Here is an 18,593-nt window from a genome sequence, read left to right on the forward strand (position 1 = left end):
CCTTGCATCTCGACATGTTTTTGCATGTTTTTTTCATTTAGATTTTTATTTCATTTTATTTATAAAATGTCCACTTTAAAAAAATCACTTTCATACTCATACGAAAGGGTTTTCGGCCTATTTGGGAGTGCAAAAAGAGACTCCAATTTGCGATTCGACTGGACGGCTGGCTTCATGACATCGAAATCCATAAACTTGGTCCCATCGCATACTTTTTGGCTCCCAAATTCAATGGGGCTTCTTTAGAACAACAAACCTTGTGGGGATTAAAGGGGGGGTCAAACGACCTCCAAGACTTGCATTGCTGACGAAAATGATGATGACGAGGGTGGTGGCAGTCTTGGAGGCCTCTCAGGCAAAGCAGGGGGTGGTGTGGCATGTCAGGCAGAGTAGGGGGCGGCGCTGAAGACGGAGCAAGGGGGTGGCACTGAAGACCGGGGGGTCACGGGGAGAGAGAGAGATAAAAAATTTTGAACTATTTTTAAAATTTTAAAAGTGGGGATTCTTATGCACGGGAAATGTCACAACACCATAGCAAAATGGTGTAGTAGAAAGGATAAATAGGGTACTGATGGAATCAACAAGAGCTATGTTGAATGAAAATAGTTTGCCAAATGGTTATTGGGCTGAAGCAGTAGTGACTATTGTCTATGTGCTGAATAGAATCCCTATAGCAGGGATTCATGATGTAACTCCATATGAGAGGTTGTATGGTGATAAACTTGACATTTCACACTTGAAGGTATTTGGCAGCATTGCATATGTGCATGTTATTGATGAAAAGAGAAAGAAATTGGATCCTAAAGCTGTCAAGAGTGTGTTCCTTGGTTATGCATAAGACCGAAAATCTTACAAGTGTTATGTACCATCTACACATGAGACATTGATTAGCAGAGATGTTGTTTTTGATGAGCTGGCATCATGGTATGGTAATCCTATTGCAGTGGCTACTGATGGATCATCTAGCACTAGTAATGCTAATAATACACCTACAGTGAGTACATCTATGAGTGGTCCTATAGGTGATGGGTCACCTAGGACACTTGCGGAGTCATACTCCTATGTCCACTAACATAGATATGTTAGTGAGGGGGAGATTGGATAAGGGAAAAGAAAATATTCTTGAGGATGTGTGACAGTTCCACTTACAGTAGGTTATGAGTCATCCAGTAGTGATAGTTTGGATAGTGAGTTGGGCATTCCATCTGTTATGATGCCTGAAGCAAGGCAGAGTCATTATGTACCACCTCATGAGAGGTAAGCTCAGAGTGAGCCGCAATTACAGAGATCTAAGAGAGTCAGAAAACCAATTGACAAGTTTACATACAATGGTTATTTAGCCTGCCATTATGCATATATGGCTAGTGTGACAGGTTACAAAGAACCTACAAAGTTTGATGATGCAATTACAGATGATAACTGGTGTGCTACCATGGATGAGGAATATTGAGCCCTGGTTGAAAATGAGACATGGGAATTGGTTGAGTTGCCTGAAGGCAAAGTCCCCATTGGCTGCAAATGGGTGTACAAGGTTAAGTGCAAGTCAGATGGTTCATTAGAACACTATAAGGCCAGGTTGGTTGCAAAAGGGTATGCATAGCAATATGGCCTTTGACTATGAGGAGATTTTCAATCCGGTGGCTAAAATGGCAGCAATCAAAACTATCATTTCTTTGGAAGCATGCAAAGGCTAGAAATTATGGCAAATGGATATCAAGAATGCGTTCTTGAACAATGATTTGGTTGAGGAAGTATATATGGAGCAGCTTGAAGGCTATGTTCACCCGAACTTTCCTATACATGTATGTAAGCTAAAAAAGGCTTTATATGGACTGAAATAGGCACCTAGAGCATGGAATGCTTAGATCAGTAGTTATTTATAGCAACATAGATTTAGATTAGGTGATGTTGATCACAATTTGTTCACAAAGAAGACAGATCATGGATATGTGTTTCTAGTGGTTTATGTAAATGATCTTATCATCACTGGAGATGATGAAGAGGGCATTGCTGAAATTAAATCGTGTTTACAGGCTGAATTCAAAGTCAAAGACCTTGGTGAACTAAAGTCTTTTCTTGGAATTGAGGTAGTCTCTACACCTCAAGATATATGGCTGCTACAAAACCGGTATGCTCATGACATATTACAGAAGTATGGTATGGTTGAATGAAAGCCTATGGAGACACCTCTTGATCAAAATGTCAAGCTGCAAATTGATGTTGGGAATGACATAGAGAATGTGACTATGTATTGACAGATGGTGGGCAACTTGATATACTTGACTATTACCTGTCCCGACTTATGTTATGCAGTGAGGCTGAAATGATGGCTGATTAATCATTTCATTGTAGAAGCCTCACAAACCACATTTAGATGTAGTTAGGAGGATCATGAGATATGTAAAGGGTACTACAGGTTAAGGCCTATTTTATGCATATGAAAAATCTCTTGAAATGGCAGGGTTTATTAATGCTGATTGGGTTGGTTGTGCCTATGATAGGAGGTCAACCAGTGGTTATGCATTTGGATTGGGCAACAGTATGATCAGTTGGCAAAGTAAGAAACAGCCTACTGTTACATTGTCTAGTACAGAAGCTGAGTACAGAGGAGCTAACTTAGAGGCTTGCGAAGCAGTTTGGTTAATGAAACTGCTGAAAGACTTGGGAATACAGCTAGAAAGCAGAGTGAGATTGCATTGTGATAACCTCAATAGTGTTATGTTGGCTAGTAATCCTGTCTACCATGCTAGGTCCAAACATATTGAGGTTCACTACCATTTTATCAAAGAAATGGTTCTTATAGGGCAGATTGACTTGATTCATGTGAAGATTGAAGACTAGGTAGCAGACATATTTAGCAAGTCTCTTGGTAAAGAAAATTTCATATACTTTAGACAACTACTTGGATTTTATCAGATGGTTTGAGCTTGAGGGGAAGTGTTATAATATCAAGCTCCCATTACTCTTCAATCAGTCTATCTTTATGTGTGTGATCGACATTAGCTGGATACAACTATACATGTGTGTGACATTCAATTAGTTGGTGTAGTCAGTGACTTAACCACAATTAGAATCTTGGTTAGTCATACCTATGTGTGTAAGTCTCTTTTAGTTAGTATGATGGAAGAATAATGGAAGAACAACCAACAATGAGCTAAGGCTCATCTTCCGCTCCACTCTGTCTCTCTCCCTCTCTTCCAACATATTCCTCCCAATCTAGCTATGCATACCATTCCCTTGAAGGATAATAGTCGCCCTATGAGAAAAAAAGTGAGGTATATGCCTTTTGAGCTAAGGGATAGACTATCTAAGGAGCTAGAGATTTGCTTAAGACTAGTTTGATATTTCCTGTACAACACATTGAGTGGTGTTCACCAATAGTTATGAGGAAAAAGGAGAATACTCAAATCTAGATTTGCATAGATTTTAGGGAGCTCAATAAACAGACTCTTAAAGATTACTACCTATTACCATTTATTGACCAAATTCTAGATCAGTTATTAGCGAGTAGAGTTATCTATTCATTTATGGATTTCTTTGTTGGATATAACCAAATGGCTATTGTAGAGGAAAATAAGTTGAAAATGACATTTATCACTATATTCGGTACCTTTGCATATCATGTTATGGCATTTGGGTTATGCAATGTGCTAGGTTCTTGGCAATGTATATCTGATAAGACTTTTGGTGCTATTTTCCTAGAGGAGTTGAAAAACTTTATTAATGATCTAGGGGCAGCCACGACAAGGGCTCTAGAGACAAGTGATTATTTTAAGAAAATATTTTGAGCATTGCAGTCAATTTTGCATTGCTATTAGTCCCATAAAGTGCATCTTTGCCTTGTGGATTGCTATTGGGCCATGTGGTTAGATCAACTAGTATTGCAACTGATCCTGAAAAGATAAAGGTTATTGTGGCTATGAGTCCGCTACGTATTCTTAAAGAAGTACATAGCTTTCTATCATCAGTGGGATACTATCAACGAAGATTTATCAATGTTGTAGCAAAGAGAACATTGCCATTGATGAATCTGTTATCCTTTAACTCTCTATTTGTTTGGAGTGATCCATGTCAATTATCCTTTGAGGATGTAAAATAGGAACTAGCAAAAGCGCTACTCTTGAAAGCACCCAAAATGGGTGAGGTCTTCTATATATTTTTAGCAGCTACAATGCATAGCATTAGCTGCTGCTATTGTTTAGCCCAAATTTGGGAGGGAAAGTGGTATCATCCAATTGCATTTGCTAGCCATAAATTGGGGATATCCAAGATTAATTATATCTACATGGAGAAGCTATGCCTTGGGATGTTATTTGTGATAAAGAAAGTCAAGCATTGCATCCTCTATGAAAAGGTGGTATTTTATACGAAGGCAAAGGGGTTGAGGCTATTCATGAATAAGTTGTAGCTGCCTGACCGTTTAGCAAAATGGTTGATCACCTTGTAGGAGTTTGGCTATGAAATTAGGAGTAAGCCGCCAACGTTGCAGGGTGTCATTGAATGTCTTGTGGATTTTGGGGAGCTGAAGGAAGTCTCGGCTCAACGTAGTGACCTTGAGGGTCTATTCAAAATTGATACATTATACATCCCATCCTGGTATGCTGCCATAATGCACTATATATCTACAGGAGAGGCTTGAGCTGCTTTATCAAAGTGTGAAAGAGAAAAATTAGGAAACAAGCCTTGAAATTTACCTTGATTGCAGAAACACTATACAACACTATACAATGTTAAAATATTGAGAATGCATGCTACGCAGGATCACTGATGAGAAAATAGACAATCATAATGAGCTAGAAGCATTGACAAAGAAGAACAACTAATATTATTGAAGCATAATGCAAGTACAATTGATTGATAATGACTTATGGAATGAGTGTGGGAATGAGTGCCTTTTATAGGTATATAGTAAGTGGTATTGGTAGGTGGAGATATGTGGAAAGGGACCATGATATTCAACAACCGTGGTTTTAATAAACCATGCATACATGATCTAGTCTAAGGCTTTATGTAACGTGTCCACTTATCCACTTGTGGGACAAGTCTTAGCAGCCCATCAGGAGGGGAGTCTAGAAAGCGCCACCTGGCACTCACAAGGAATGTCACAGGGTTTGCGATCTAGGTCTTCCCAAGTCTGCCCCGAACCAAAAGTATCTGGCCATTCCCACTTAGGATCGACCTGAAGTCAAGGTTCCTTTCCTATCAGCCAAGTCTCTAGGAAATAGCTAGCGTCGAGCTCCAAATGAACCACTTTGCGTAGGAACAACAGAGTCGAAGCAGATTTATGCTGCACTTGGTTCATGGAGAATGGGAAAAGAGAGGGATGCGAAGCTCAATCTCTCTGCCCATAAGGCATAGTCCCATTCCGCTCCCCTAAAATAGCATAAAACGGGGTTCTAACTCAACTGACTCTAGGTCTTCACAGAATCGTTATCACGTCTTTTGAGAAAAGTTCCTAGCTAACCGGGACCACCCTTTCGTAGGATGGACCCAAGTCACATCCACTGCACTTTCCTCGATAGCTTTAGTTGTCTAATTAGATCCTACCACATTTGTGCGACATTTAAAATCAGATTCATTAATTAAGCCTTTTAGGACACAGAGTTCGTTCACGTAATTTACAACACATACACAAAAATAAAACAAGTAGTCCTTTTATCAAACAAGTTCCTTAACTTATCTTTAAGTTAATCTTTGTCTCCTGCCCATACAAGAGAATTATGTATCCCTTCTGTCCAACAGAAGTACTCGGTCCAAATCTCATGGAACCAAAATTTCCATCCTTTATCTAGAATAGGATCTTCCAACATCCCAAACGTTGGGCTCACGGGGATCTCCAACTCCATTCTGGATAGGCAAGGGGTGTCCAGAGCTCCACCTAACCCACAAGCGGTCTAGGAGTGACATGCCATTTTCGTGGTTGGCCTTTTCACCACTCGACCATTGGCCAGTGAATTGAGCAGTGCCCTCTCGAGATAATCTGCGATGTGATCTTGGAGATGATCCACGCATGCAAAATATCCTTCCTTAATTAATCCAATTAAAATTCAAGCACAATCAAAGCAATCAGCCCTAATATCATATTCTAGAAAAACATTCCTTTATTCCCATGGCAACTTGTCATTACAGACCCCTGCCATGCATTTGCAATCAACACAAGCCTTGGAATATTTATCCAAATCACAATGCAACAATCCCTTGATTGAAAGAAAAACATTTAGGGTGTTATTCAATCAACCAACAAAACTAATTGTATTTTTCCCAAACAATACAATAATAGACGCAACAATAATTCCATCACATATTATCTCTCCCCGTTGGGGCCAAAGAGTAGAATTTACTTAATATTCCCTCCTTTAACCTAAGTCATATGCTAAAGGTTCCAATACTATACTATTCAACATTTTTTCTTGGCTTTATCTTCCTTTCTCCTAAGGCAAGGAGTCGTATGTCATCGATGTAAAGTTTACATAATCTCTCCCATGTATGTACCATGTATATGCATTTGCGAACTTTAAACAATATTATCCTCAGTAAAGATTAATCAAAGACTCATCGATGCTCAATACTTTAGTGTCCCATATGTTGCTTATGCTATGCATGGATTCATCACATAGCAACTAGGTTCAATTTAACTCCCTTTGATACAAGCACTTCACAAACTTCATCTTTGAATATTTGAGATTCGATTTATCCTTTTCAATGACCTATTCTAGCACCACAAGGTACGGAGCCTAATGCATCTCTTGCGAGCATTAAAACAAGCACCTATCAATTTGAAAATACATTACTTACGACCGGTACCGCAATTTGATTGATAGTGATGCCTTCGTCCGAAGCTCTGTTGGTTGCTGGTTGTAGGATTGTCATCTACACGCGACATTCTTTGCTTGGAGGCCATCGTCCACAAGTAGACTCAAGAGATTAAAAAGGTGGAATAGATTCAAGATGGGAGAGTGAAAGAGAAGATGGTTAAATCGAGGATCGAGATAGAGGAAAATTGTGCAGCCTCTCGGGGTAACTCTTCTCTCTCTCTCTCTCTCTCTCTCTCTCTCTCTCTCTCTCTCTCTCTCTCTCTCTCTCTCTCTCTCTCTCTCTCTCTCTCTCTCTCTCTCTCTCTCTCTCTCTCTCTCTCTCAAGCTCTCTCTCACAATCTCTTGGAGGGGTATACTCTCTCTCTCCCTCTCTCTTGCAGCCTTTCGGGGTCTCCTTCTGCTCCTTTGTGCCTCCCCATGCTTCATATTTATAGTGAATTAGAGAGGAGGGGATAAGACTGAGAACAAGAGTGGAGGGGCTCTTAGAAGACTCAGTGATCTGATGCTCAGATCATAAATCTGATGGTTGCATTGGCTCCAAAAGGGGGGTAAAAACCCAAGACACTTGCTTAGAAAGCTCTTATTCCACTCCTTCTTTTCTCTGTTCGAAGTGATGTCTACTGCATGTAGACTGTGATCGCGACACGCCTGATTTCGCAAATCAATTTTCTTTATTTTTCTTTTTATAAATTCTCCAAAACTAACTAAAACATTACTAGTCTTTTCTTTTAAATGATTTTTAGTTCTATCTTTTTAGGATAATATCTAAAATAATAGTTTTTTTCCCCAAGAATCTAATATTTTTGGACCATTCAAACTATACACATTAATCACTAGAAAATGATTTTTAGTTCTATCTTTTTAGGATAATATCTAAAATAATAGTTTTTTTCCCCAAGAATCTAATATTTTTGGACCATTCAAACTATACACATTAATACTAGTGATTAATATGGCTCATAAGTCCCGTTCACATTGTACTTTTCGTGAAGGTGGCTACGGTCCTTATCAATCCGAGAAAAATGTCAGATTTATGACTCTCGATTTTTTTAAATATATTTTTAATTGAATGAAAATTATTAGCTATTAATACTAGTCAAATTTTACCTTAGTTAGTCTTTAGTTAGTAATCTTACTAACTTATTAATTGACTAACTAACTTTCAAACTAACCAACTAACTTTAATTGCATGGAAATATGTAATATTTCAGATATTTTCTTTTTCTCTAGCGTCGCATCAAGCTGGAAGGTAGGAAGGGAATAGGGAGCCAGCAAGCTCCTCGCTGGAGCTTACTCGGCTCCATCGTCATGCATGGGGGACACGTCGAGGGGGGGAGGATTCCCTCCCCTCCCCTATATAATTAGGGAGGGGAGAACGATCGAAACGCTCCCATATCCTACTGGACGGACGAGGAGAAGGGAGAGAGGGAGAGCTGCTCATATTCGGCTGTGCGATGGTGGAAGTGGACGCCCTGCCGTTACCAGAGTGGGGGGAAGGAAAAACGACGTCGATGCTGCCATACTACCGAACGGACGTAGAGGAGGGGAGAGCATCAGTGTCGCGTCGCCGCCAAATCTTGTGGAGGAAGCCGTTGAACCATCGATGCCGCCCATAACCGTCAGACGGCTGGTTACTCCCCTGCCACGTCAGGAAAGCTTCCTAGTGGAAGCTTCCTAAGGGGGGGCTAATTAAGCCCCCTTTCACCCCCCTCATATCCCTTCTATTCTTTTATCCCCCCCCCCCCCCCCCGAGTTTTTTTTTTAAACCCTCAAGCCCCTTCCTATACCCTTTCCTTACCCTTTTTCCCCCTCCCCGTTCTACCCCTTAGAAATCCCTTCACCCCGCCCCGGTCATAAGGCCTTAACCCCTTCCCGAGGGCCGTTAAACCCCCACAACCCTTGGCCTCATTAATCCCTTCCCCGTGCCTAAATTTGTAAAGTCCCCTCCTGTGTTTCCTTGAAATCGTGTTGCACCCCCCTCATATTCCTTTTAACACACCCCCCCTAAGCCCTTTCTAACCCCTGTGTCCCCTTTTCCTAAACCTTTACTACTATAAAAATTCCCTTTCTATACCTTTTACCCCAAGCCCAAAGTTCTCCAAAGGTTCATGTGGTTACGAAGCCACACTCACCCATAACTTTTTTTACCGTGTATATACCTTATAGGGCCTCCTTAGGCTTTATAAACCTTTCCCTCTCCGAAGAAGCTAAGAACCTAAAGGTCGTATTATTCCTTCTCCTGGTCAATCATTTAAATGGCTCCTTGCCTCGAAAGAGAGTCGGTGGAAATCCGAAAGAAAGAGTAAAAGCTGCCTTCACGTTCGAACTGCGATGCCGCCTAAGAAAGTCCAAGGAGTAGCTGCAGGAGGGTCATCTCCCGGTATCCATGTGGATATCTCACCCCAAAACCAGGTTTTTCCTTCTTGGTTTTATATCGGTTTTAATTTAATCATGCAAGATGAATTGTTTGGGATAAGATATATTTTGTCCTAGTTATTTACGATGAAGGAGTTTAGTTTAATTGAACATGCAAAAATGATAATATAATAGACATAGTTTCCTTCAAATAGCATCATGCTTTGAAACGAATTACGAGTGAGATTATCTACCTACTATAGTAGTATATTTCGGTTAAATCTTGAAGGTATAAAAACTACATCTTGCACTATTAACCCCTATTCTTTTTTACAACGAATCATCATAGAAGATGAAAATTCATGAAAGGTTTCTTACGTTGCTTGAACTCTAGGAAGTTATCATTGCTAACTGCATATCTTAGCAAGGAAAAGATTGATATTTGGCTTGAGTTCATTCGCAAGGAAAAAGGAAGTTTAATTGAAAAAAGTTTAGGACTGAAAAATCAATCGTCACAAGGATAACAAATCGTACCGAGGTGATCTCGATATTACCTTCTAAAAGTTAACCGAATTAATGTAAATCTAGAAGTACCTATGCTGCGAAATATGTCTTGGGAATAATTTAAAACCCAGGAAACGTTTATACCTTAAACACTTGACTACCTTCCCTGATTGTAGGGACAATAAATTCGTAAATGTAAAAGAGCTAGGGTTTGTCCCTGAGGTTCTTAAAAAGAGACCCTAGGTCCGACAAATGTCAGCTTAAAGAAACTAAAACGGATTGTTTCATCGTATATCGCGATGCAGGACTTGCGCAGCAACTACAAAGTCATATAGTCTTGTGATTGATTCACAAGAAAAAAAAAATTAAATACCCTTAACAAGGATGGCGGATCCTTATGCAAGTTATCTTGAAAATGGATGTATTCTTTGATATCCTTCTAAATAAGGAAAATTAAAAACCAAAAACTAAAGTACCCAATGAACTTTAGGGTTGACCAAGTTGGGTTAATAGGGTACGCCCTAACCCAGAACATAAGGGATCTTACCAAGTTGCAAGACACCCTGGAACGAGTGCTGATACATTCGAAAGGAAAGAATCATTCCTTAGCAGTTTGCCAACAACAAGATCGGTTAATGAAAGTGTTTGTGCTTGCTAGAGAATTTAGAGCACTGTTTGATTTATGAATTACAAATTAAATGAATATCTATACTTCGGGTTCAAGGCCTGAAGGGAGAGGCAGCTTCAGTTACCCCCGACTGCCTGCCTGACCCTAACCAAGGGGGTTGTTGACCGCGCCGGGAATGTGGACCGAACCCGCCGCGAGAGGTCTCTCCGTTGAGCTCTACTTGGAGCAGGAGGACGCTTGGGTGCCAGGGGGGCTCTAGCCGTAAATCCCTCGCCTTCCGGGTCCTGCACAAGAGGCTAACGTGACTCGGGATTGGATCTCGAGGCCCGCATACTAGTCTATGGGCAGAAGCTTGGATTAGTGATCCATGTGGATTACTGGATGGCCTTCGGGCGGATTATGGACAAGCCTACGGGCGGAATTCCTTATATTTCAAAGATAAGAATGATGTTATGTTAATAAAGAACTTGTTTGATACTGTTTTTCTATGTCACATGATAAGATTACGTGAAGGAACTACTGCTTAACGGATTAATTAAAGAAGCTGATTGTTACCTGTCAAATTAATGTGTTAGATAATTACATAACTAAAACAAACCGAGGAAAGTGCAGAGGATGGGCCATGGGTCCATCCTATCGATGGGTGGTCCCGATTAGCCAGGAACTTTTCTCAAATCTTGAAGAATAGCATGATGATTGTCAAAGGACACGAACAATGAAAGCGATGACCTAGAGTTATGTCTTACCCGATTTACGCTGTTTTAGGGGAACGTAATGGGACTATGCCTTATGGCAGAGAGGTTAAGCTTTGCCTCCCACTCGTTTCCCATTCTCCTTGAACTAAGTGCAGCGTGAATCGGCTTCGGACCTTGCGTTTTTGCGTAAAGTAGTTCACTCGAGTCCGATGCTAGTTGATGTTAGGTAATGACCAATTAGGAAAACCCTAATTCCGATGGATCCTAAGTGGGAACGGCCAAGATACTTCCGCTACATGGCAGACGTGGGAAGACCTAGATCACAAATCCCGTAACATTTCATGGGAGTACCGGGCGGAGCTTTCTGGACATCCTTTCCGATGGACTGCTAAGACGTGTCCTGGATGATACTAAGTGGACACGTTACAGTTGGTATCAGAGCCGACCAACAACGGAATTGTTTTTATCAGATCTCAATAAAATGAGGTAAAGAAATTGTTACTGTCTAAACATTTCCTTACCTTCAACACTGTCTTGCATAATTACGAAGCATGGAACAAGTTTTTGGTATTTCGAGTCATGTTTATGACTACAATGCATTCTCCGCTTTATAGACAAAGGATTGGGATGATGAACATCCTGGAGCAGATCTATAATCCATCACCTTTGTACATGGAACGAAGATGGATAGGTGCTTCAGGAATCTACTATATAGCCGCCCATCGGTTTGCTTATCTACAGACCAACCTAAAAAGGATCAAGTGGTTGGAAGACCTGAAAGTCGTGAGGCTGTTCGTTTTTGTGGAAGCTCACGTAAATTCGACTTTACATATTCATGGTCGGAGGGTTGAGATGAACTCATATGTATATGAGGAAGTAACTCGTGTAATCCTTGCTGACAGGATTAAAGTGTTTGGCCGCCATGAGAAGTATGAATTCCAACGAAAAGGATATCCTAAACTTCCAATGACTTATCGGTTCCTGAAGATCCATCACCCAAAACCATCCTATTACACAGTTCCTGTAGATAAACGCAATACAATGTTGTTCTCCCCAAACTAAATGTAAAAGTAGGCTTATCATCGCATGAAACATTGTATTCAAAGGGGCTATGCCCATATAAATACAAATAAAGACTTCTTTTTATCAATGTCTGGCGGTGCATAAGAGTTGATAAAAAGTTAAGTAGCTACATTGTTTACAAAATAGCTGAATTAAAAATGTAATATAAGCTAACGTTGATTATCGTATAATAACGTTAAGAAAACCTTTATTCAGGCACAACCCCAGGTATAGGTTCCAAATTCGCCTCCTACATCAAGTACTGCTGTGATTCAGGAGAAGAAGTTCCTTCTCAAGCAGATTAAGCCACACAAGTTTGACGGGAGAGGCAGATTCGTCCAAGCTGATGCTGAAATTTGGATTGAATCCATGGAGGATTACTTCAAAGCAGCTGGTACTGCACCCACCAATCAGGCTATGCTCGCCAAATTAAAACTCACCGGCAAAGCCAGACTTTGGTGGAAGCAATGGTGCAGGGATCAAGGGATTGCAGAGGGATCCCTTACCTGGGAGAAGCTGAAGAAAGCCGTGCAGGGAAGATACTTACCACCTGCATATCGCATGCAGAAAATGAACAAGTTCTACGAGCTAAAACAGCTAGGACTCACTCTTGACGAATACTACTCTAAATTCATTTCACTTTTAAAGTATGCGCCACAGATGGACATGACATAGCAGGTGTCCAAATTTTTTGCGAGCTTAAATCCACCAATAAATATCCATCTCGAATCTATGCATCCATCAGATCTTCAGGATGCACTCATTCAAGCGGCGCCTATAATTCAGGAGGTGCAAGCTAGACCAAGGGGTAACAAAACTTGGTCTTATAATGACCCGAACAGAGGAGCATTCAGACCTTAAATGAAGAGAGTTCAAGGTCATAATCAGGGACAAAGAAAGAAAGCAAGGACGAATAACGTCAACAACTTTGTTCCTACTCAAAGTAATGGCCGAAACCTCCGTTGTTTCCACTGCAACGAACCCGGTCACTTCAAGAGGCAATGTCCCAAGCTTGGTGGAGGACATCGCCAAGCGCCTTTTCAAGGAACAGGCCGTGGTCAATGGTGCACAGATCGGACGCAGATAGCTCACGTGGTGAATCCCGGAAGGTCCCCAAGAACAAAGTACTCTACTTTTTAGCACAAAAACCCATGTAAAAGCAAGAACGACATGAGACAAGAGACAAATTGGGTTCAATCTCCCCCATGCCTTGTGTGAGCGCTTCACAAAGCATGTATTTAATGTATATTTCCAATCTTTATGCTCAAAAATAGCCCAATTACAAAAATATGACAAGCTTTTAGCTTTTGAGTTTGCTTTCTACCAAAAATAGGAAAATAAAGCTAATGGACAGTGCCCATAGAGTCTGGCACGCCCAATCTCAATGTCTAAATAGAAATAACATATCCAGGCGCATAAGCGCATACAAAATAATAATAAATAATCGATGTCTCTATAGACATAACAAAATATAGGCGTGGCGCCTATCAAAATATAGTCCAAAGGTCGAAAACCCGCTAGACTCCAATGCTTTCCTCCGCCACTGCTGCTATCTCTACACATCAACTGAAGCATTCACAATCGTTAGTAAAATAACACAATTAAACCGACAAAAGTGAATACCTAGCAGTCTTCAGCTACATAAATAAATCAAATGGTTAGAAATAAATCCTAACCTTAATTTATTACGAGTGCGCACTCTAAACTCATAAACGTTTATTAATTTAATATGCATTTTGCGGAATCACCCGCTATGGAATCACCCATGTACACACTAAATTAATGAAACGCCCGAAAAGGACAGGCGTCCCCATCAACTTCTCGCACAAAGAATCCTCTTTGCGTATGAGCCCCGGTCATCTAAGTTTACGGAATCCACCGTAAAACCTCACGGAATCCACCGTGGAATATGCCTTCTGGCATCATACCCCCGGGGTGGGATAGCAATTGACCTCAATTGCTATTAGCTCAATGTGGAGCTAACAGAGTGGGGAAAGCATTTAGGTTTCTAGCGTGCATCCATTGTGCTTCCTCTAGAGGATGGTTCTTAAATTTCACTAGATATCTAGAATACCTTCGGCCAGTTCTAGTGGTCATGTAGTCAGTGTCTATAATGGCTTCTGGTTCAAGTATTTCAGTCTCTTCTTCTAGTAAAGGTGGGTTTTCATAGACAGGATGGATAGGTAATTGTCCTCTAAATGGTCTCAATAAACTAATATGAAATGTATTATGAATTTTCCAATGGGATGGCAGTTCTAACTTGAATGCATTGTCATTAATCTTATGAATGATTCTAAATGGTCCGTAGAATCTAGGGGCTAATTTGACAACTGGATGTCTATCTACACTTTGCAGTCTACGCTTTTCTATTCTAAGCCAAACATAATCATCAACTTTGAAATTCATGGCTTGTCTTTTCTTATTGGCTTGTTTGGTATATGATTGTTGGGCTTTAGCAATCATATCCTTGACCTCATCAAAAATAGTGTTATGCATGACAGCAATATCATCGGCACTTTGTATTCTATTAGACAAAGAGGCAACAGGTGTAGATAATCTATATCCATAAATAACTTCAAAAGGTGCTTTCTTTGTAGATGTGTGCGGTGTATTATTGTAAGCAAACTGTAATAAATGTAAATGAGTATCCCATGTTTGAGGTTTAGAGATAGTGTATGCACGTAAAAGATCTAGAATAGTGCTATTTGTGGCTTCTGTTTGTCCATTTGTTTCTGGATGAAATACAGATGAGAAATCAATCTTTGTGCCTAGATTTGCAAACAGTGTAATCCAAAAATTATTACAAAATCTAGAATCTCTATCTGAAATAATCACTTTCGGCAATCCATGGTTAGTAAAAACAGTTTTCAAAAATAATTGTGCTGCTTGTGATGCTGTTAAAGTTTTCTTACATGCAATGAAATATGCTTGCTTACTAAATCTATCTACAATTGTCCAAATCATGTCATGGTTAGATTTAGTATTTGGTAAGCCAGTAATGAAATCCATAGATATATGTTCCCAAGGTTTAGATGGAATAGATAAAGGCATTAATAATCCATACTGTTTACCATGATGTCTCTTTATTCTTTGACAAATCAAACATTCAGAAACAAAATTAGACACATCTGCATCCATATGCGGCCAATAAAAATCTTCAATTAACATGCGTAATGTAGAAATGATACCTCTATGACCTTGATATGGGGGACAATGAATTTCATTTAAAACAAAAGATCGGAATGGAATAGTAACACACAGTCTCTTTTCAAAGAACATGAATCCATCATTATATGACAATGAATCAACAGGAATGAAATTATTTTGAACTAATTTTTGCCAATCAGAATGAAAAGTAATATCCTGGTGATATGTGTCTTTCATAGCAATCAAAGAATCAAAAGATATGATAGAAATGTTATGAATTGCAGGTCTTCTACTTAATGCATCAGCAACTACATTTTCTTTTCCAGGTTGGTAATGAATGATAGGATGGAAACTTTGAATGAATGAAGCCCATTTGATATGACGGTCAAAAATTTGGGGTTGGCTAAGTAGATGTCTAATGCTTTGCTGATCGGTCTTTATCATGAATTCTGAACCCATTAAATAATGCTTCCATTGTTTTAATGCTTGGACAACTGCTAAGAGTTCCTTGTCATAAGTGGAATATTTAAGCTTGGAGGGTTTCAGCTTAGAACTAGAATATGCTATTGGATGGTTGTCTTGCATTAGCACGGCTCCTATTCCTGATCCGCTAGCATCAGTCACAACTAGAAAGAATGGTCTATTAAAGTCAGGCAATTGTAAAACAGGGGCATTGGTTAATGCAAGTTTGAGTAAATCAAAGGATTTCTGCTGGTTTTCAGTCCATTGATAAACAATGCCTTTCTTAAGAAGTTTGGTCAATGGTAAAGCAAGTAATGAGAAATTACGTACAAACTTCCTATAGAAACTAGCAAGACCAAGGAATGAGCGTAATTCATGTACATTTTTAGGAACAGGCCAATGCAATATTGCGTCAATTTTCTTAGGATCAACTTTTATTCCTTCTTTTGATACAATATGACCTAGATATTCTATTTCTGTCTTAAAGAATTCACTCTTGTCAGGATTTGCAAACAATTGATTTTCTTTCAGTAATTGAAAAACTAATGATAAATGCTCGTAATGCTCTTTTTCACTTTGACTGAACACTAAAATATCATCAAAGAAAACAATCACACAATATTGATATTTTAGAAAAATACGGTTCATCATTCTACTGAAAGTAGCAGGTGCATTAGTTAATCCAAATGGCATAACTAAGAATTCGTAATGGCTAAACTGTGTCCTGAATGCAGTCTTAAATATGTCGGATCTATCTAACCTCACTTGATGATATCCAGATTTAAGGTCAATTTTACTAAATATAGAAGATCCTTGCAGTTTGTCCATAAGGTCATCAACTCTAGGTATAGGATACCTATTCTTTACAGTGATCTTGTTTAATGCTCGGTAGTCAATACACATCCGATAAGTATTATTCTTTTTCTTGACTAAGAGCACAGGTGCACCGAATGGAGAACTGCTAGGTCGAATTAAACCTCTATTTAGTAATTCTTCTACTTGACTCTGGATTTCTTTTTGCTCTATTTGATTGTGCCTATATGGGGCTTTGCAAGGTGGTTGTGTGCCAGGTATTAGGTCAATCTTATGGTCTTCTGGACGTGATGGAGGTAAACCTGGTGGTAGGTCTTCTGCAAAACAGTCCTTAAAATATGCAAGAAATTCCTTATGCCTAGGGTGCATATGAGTTTCTTTTGCGTGCAATTCATTCACCCAAATGAGATAGGATTTAGTATTCTTGCGTAGTGCACGTTTTGCTTGAGTATGCGAAAGCAGTGGAAACATATGAGATGCATGCATACCAAATAATGTAATAGATTTTCCTTGAAAATTTATATTCATTGTGTGTGTGGAATAATCTATATTGGGATTATGTTGGTGTCTCCATGGCATTCCTAGAATAATGTCGCTAGACTGTAATGGGACAACTAAGAAATTTCTTCTTTCAATATATGGACCAATTTGAATTTCTAAATCTTGAACTTCTTGTGTGCCATTGTACCTAGTGCCTAAAAATGCAGCTTTTATGCGATAGTGCGTAGGTACAGTATGCAATTTCAATTCCTTTAACAATTTTGCTGAAATAAAGTCATGGGTACTACCGTCATCATGCAATATAATTCTTTCTTTTCCATGCACCATACATTTCATAGTCAACAATGAATGTAAAGTAGGCATACCTGGTAAAGTGTCGGAAGTAGTAGTAGGATCATCTTCTTCTTCAGTGAAATTTGGCATATCCTCATGCTCGTCTTCGTCCATAGCTCCAAGGTAGTTGATATGTGCTGATGGCTTCTTTGAATGACAATTTGCTGCAAGATGCCCTGGCTGGTGGCACTTGTAGCATACGATGGGCTTGGCTTTGGTCACATTATTTGCAATGGCTGGAAGTCTGGGTATATTTGGATTTGCTTGTGGAATAGGTTTAGGATTTGGATTGACAGTGAATGGTAATGCAGGTGGTTTAGGCCAATTCTTGCGGAAAGATGGTGATGAGAAACGACTTGGATTAAACCTTCTGAAATTGGAATTGAATTGTTTAGATCCATAATTACCGTTTGCTTGGAATTGCTGTGGTCGTCGATCTCTTCCGCGTAACTTATCTTCAGTGTCGTGAGCTAAGGAGATGGCGTCTTCAAGGGTAGCAGGCTTGAACATATTCACCTCAGCGTAGTAATGTCCAAGAAGTCCAGACATGTACTTTCGCTTATGTGTCGTCTCTGGTACGTCTTCAAGCATGCGTAGCTGTAGGAGTGCATTCCAAAAACGTTCTGTATACTGTGGAATAGGCTCACGATCACGCTGTTGAAGTAAATCCCATTGCTTGATAGCCTTCTCATGAAATTGCGGTGGAAGGAAATTTTGCATGAACTTCTTCTTGAAATCTTCCCATGTAGCAGGACATTCTATACTCTTGCGGACTACAGTCCACCAAAGTGATGCTCTATCTATCAGATGATTAGTAACACACTTGATTTTATCTTTCTCAGGATAAGTTTCCTCATGGAAATAGTCATCAAATTGGCTAATGAATGATAAAACAGTCTTTCCTTCTCTTATGCCATTGAAAGTGCGAAACTTGAAACTTCGTTTACTTATCTTGGATTCCTTGCGAATGGTTTGTGCTTCAAGAGTGGCGTCGATGGTACGGCGAATCAGATCTTCAGCTTGAGGTTCCTCTTTATCAGTGGACGCTCCTTGTAGCTTTGTCAATTGCGCTTGCAAGGCTTGCCTAGCTCTTCGCTCTTCTTCCAATTGCAGCATGATAAGATCCAGCTTTTGCTCCATGGTAGGCTCGGGTAGATCGTCTTCAGTCATAGGATCATCCATATGTGGGGTAGTCATCCTGTAAAACTCAACAAACCTTTCTCACTCAAAATCAGTTAGCGGGATGAGCGTAGCTCAAATTTGGGGTTACAAGGCTAT

Source organism: Lygodium microphyllum, chromosome 9 (assembly GCF_053477565.2).
Source record: "Lygodium microphyllum isolate KBCC chromosome 9, Lygodium_microphyllum_v1.1.10, whole genome shotgun sequence".
Classification (NCBI taxonomy): Eukaryota; Viridiplantae; Streptophyta; class Polypodiopsida; order Schizaeales; family Lygodiaceae; genus Lygodium; species Lygodium microphyllum.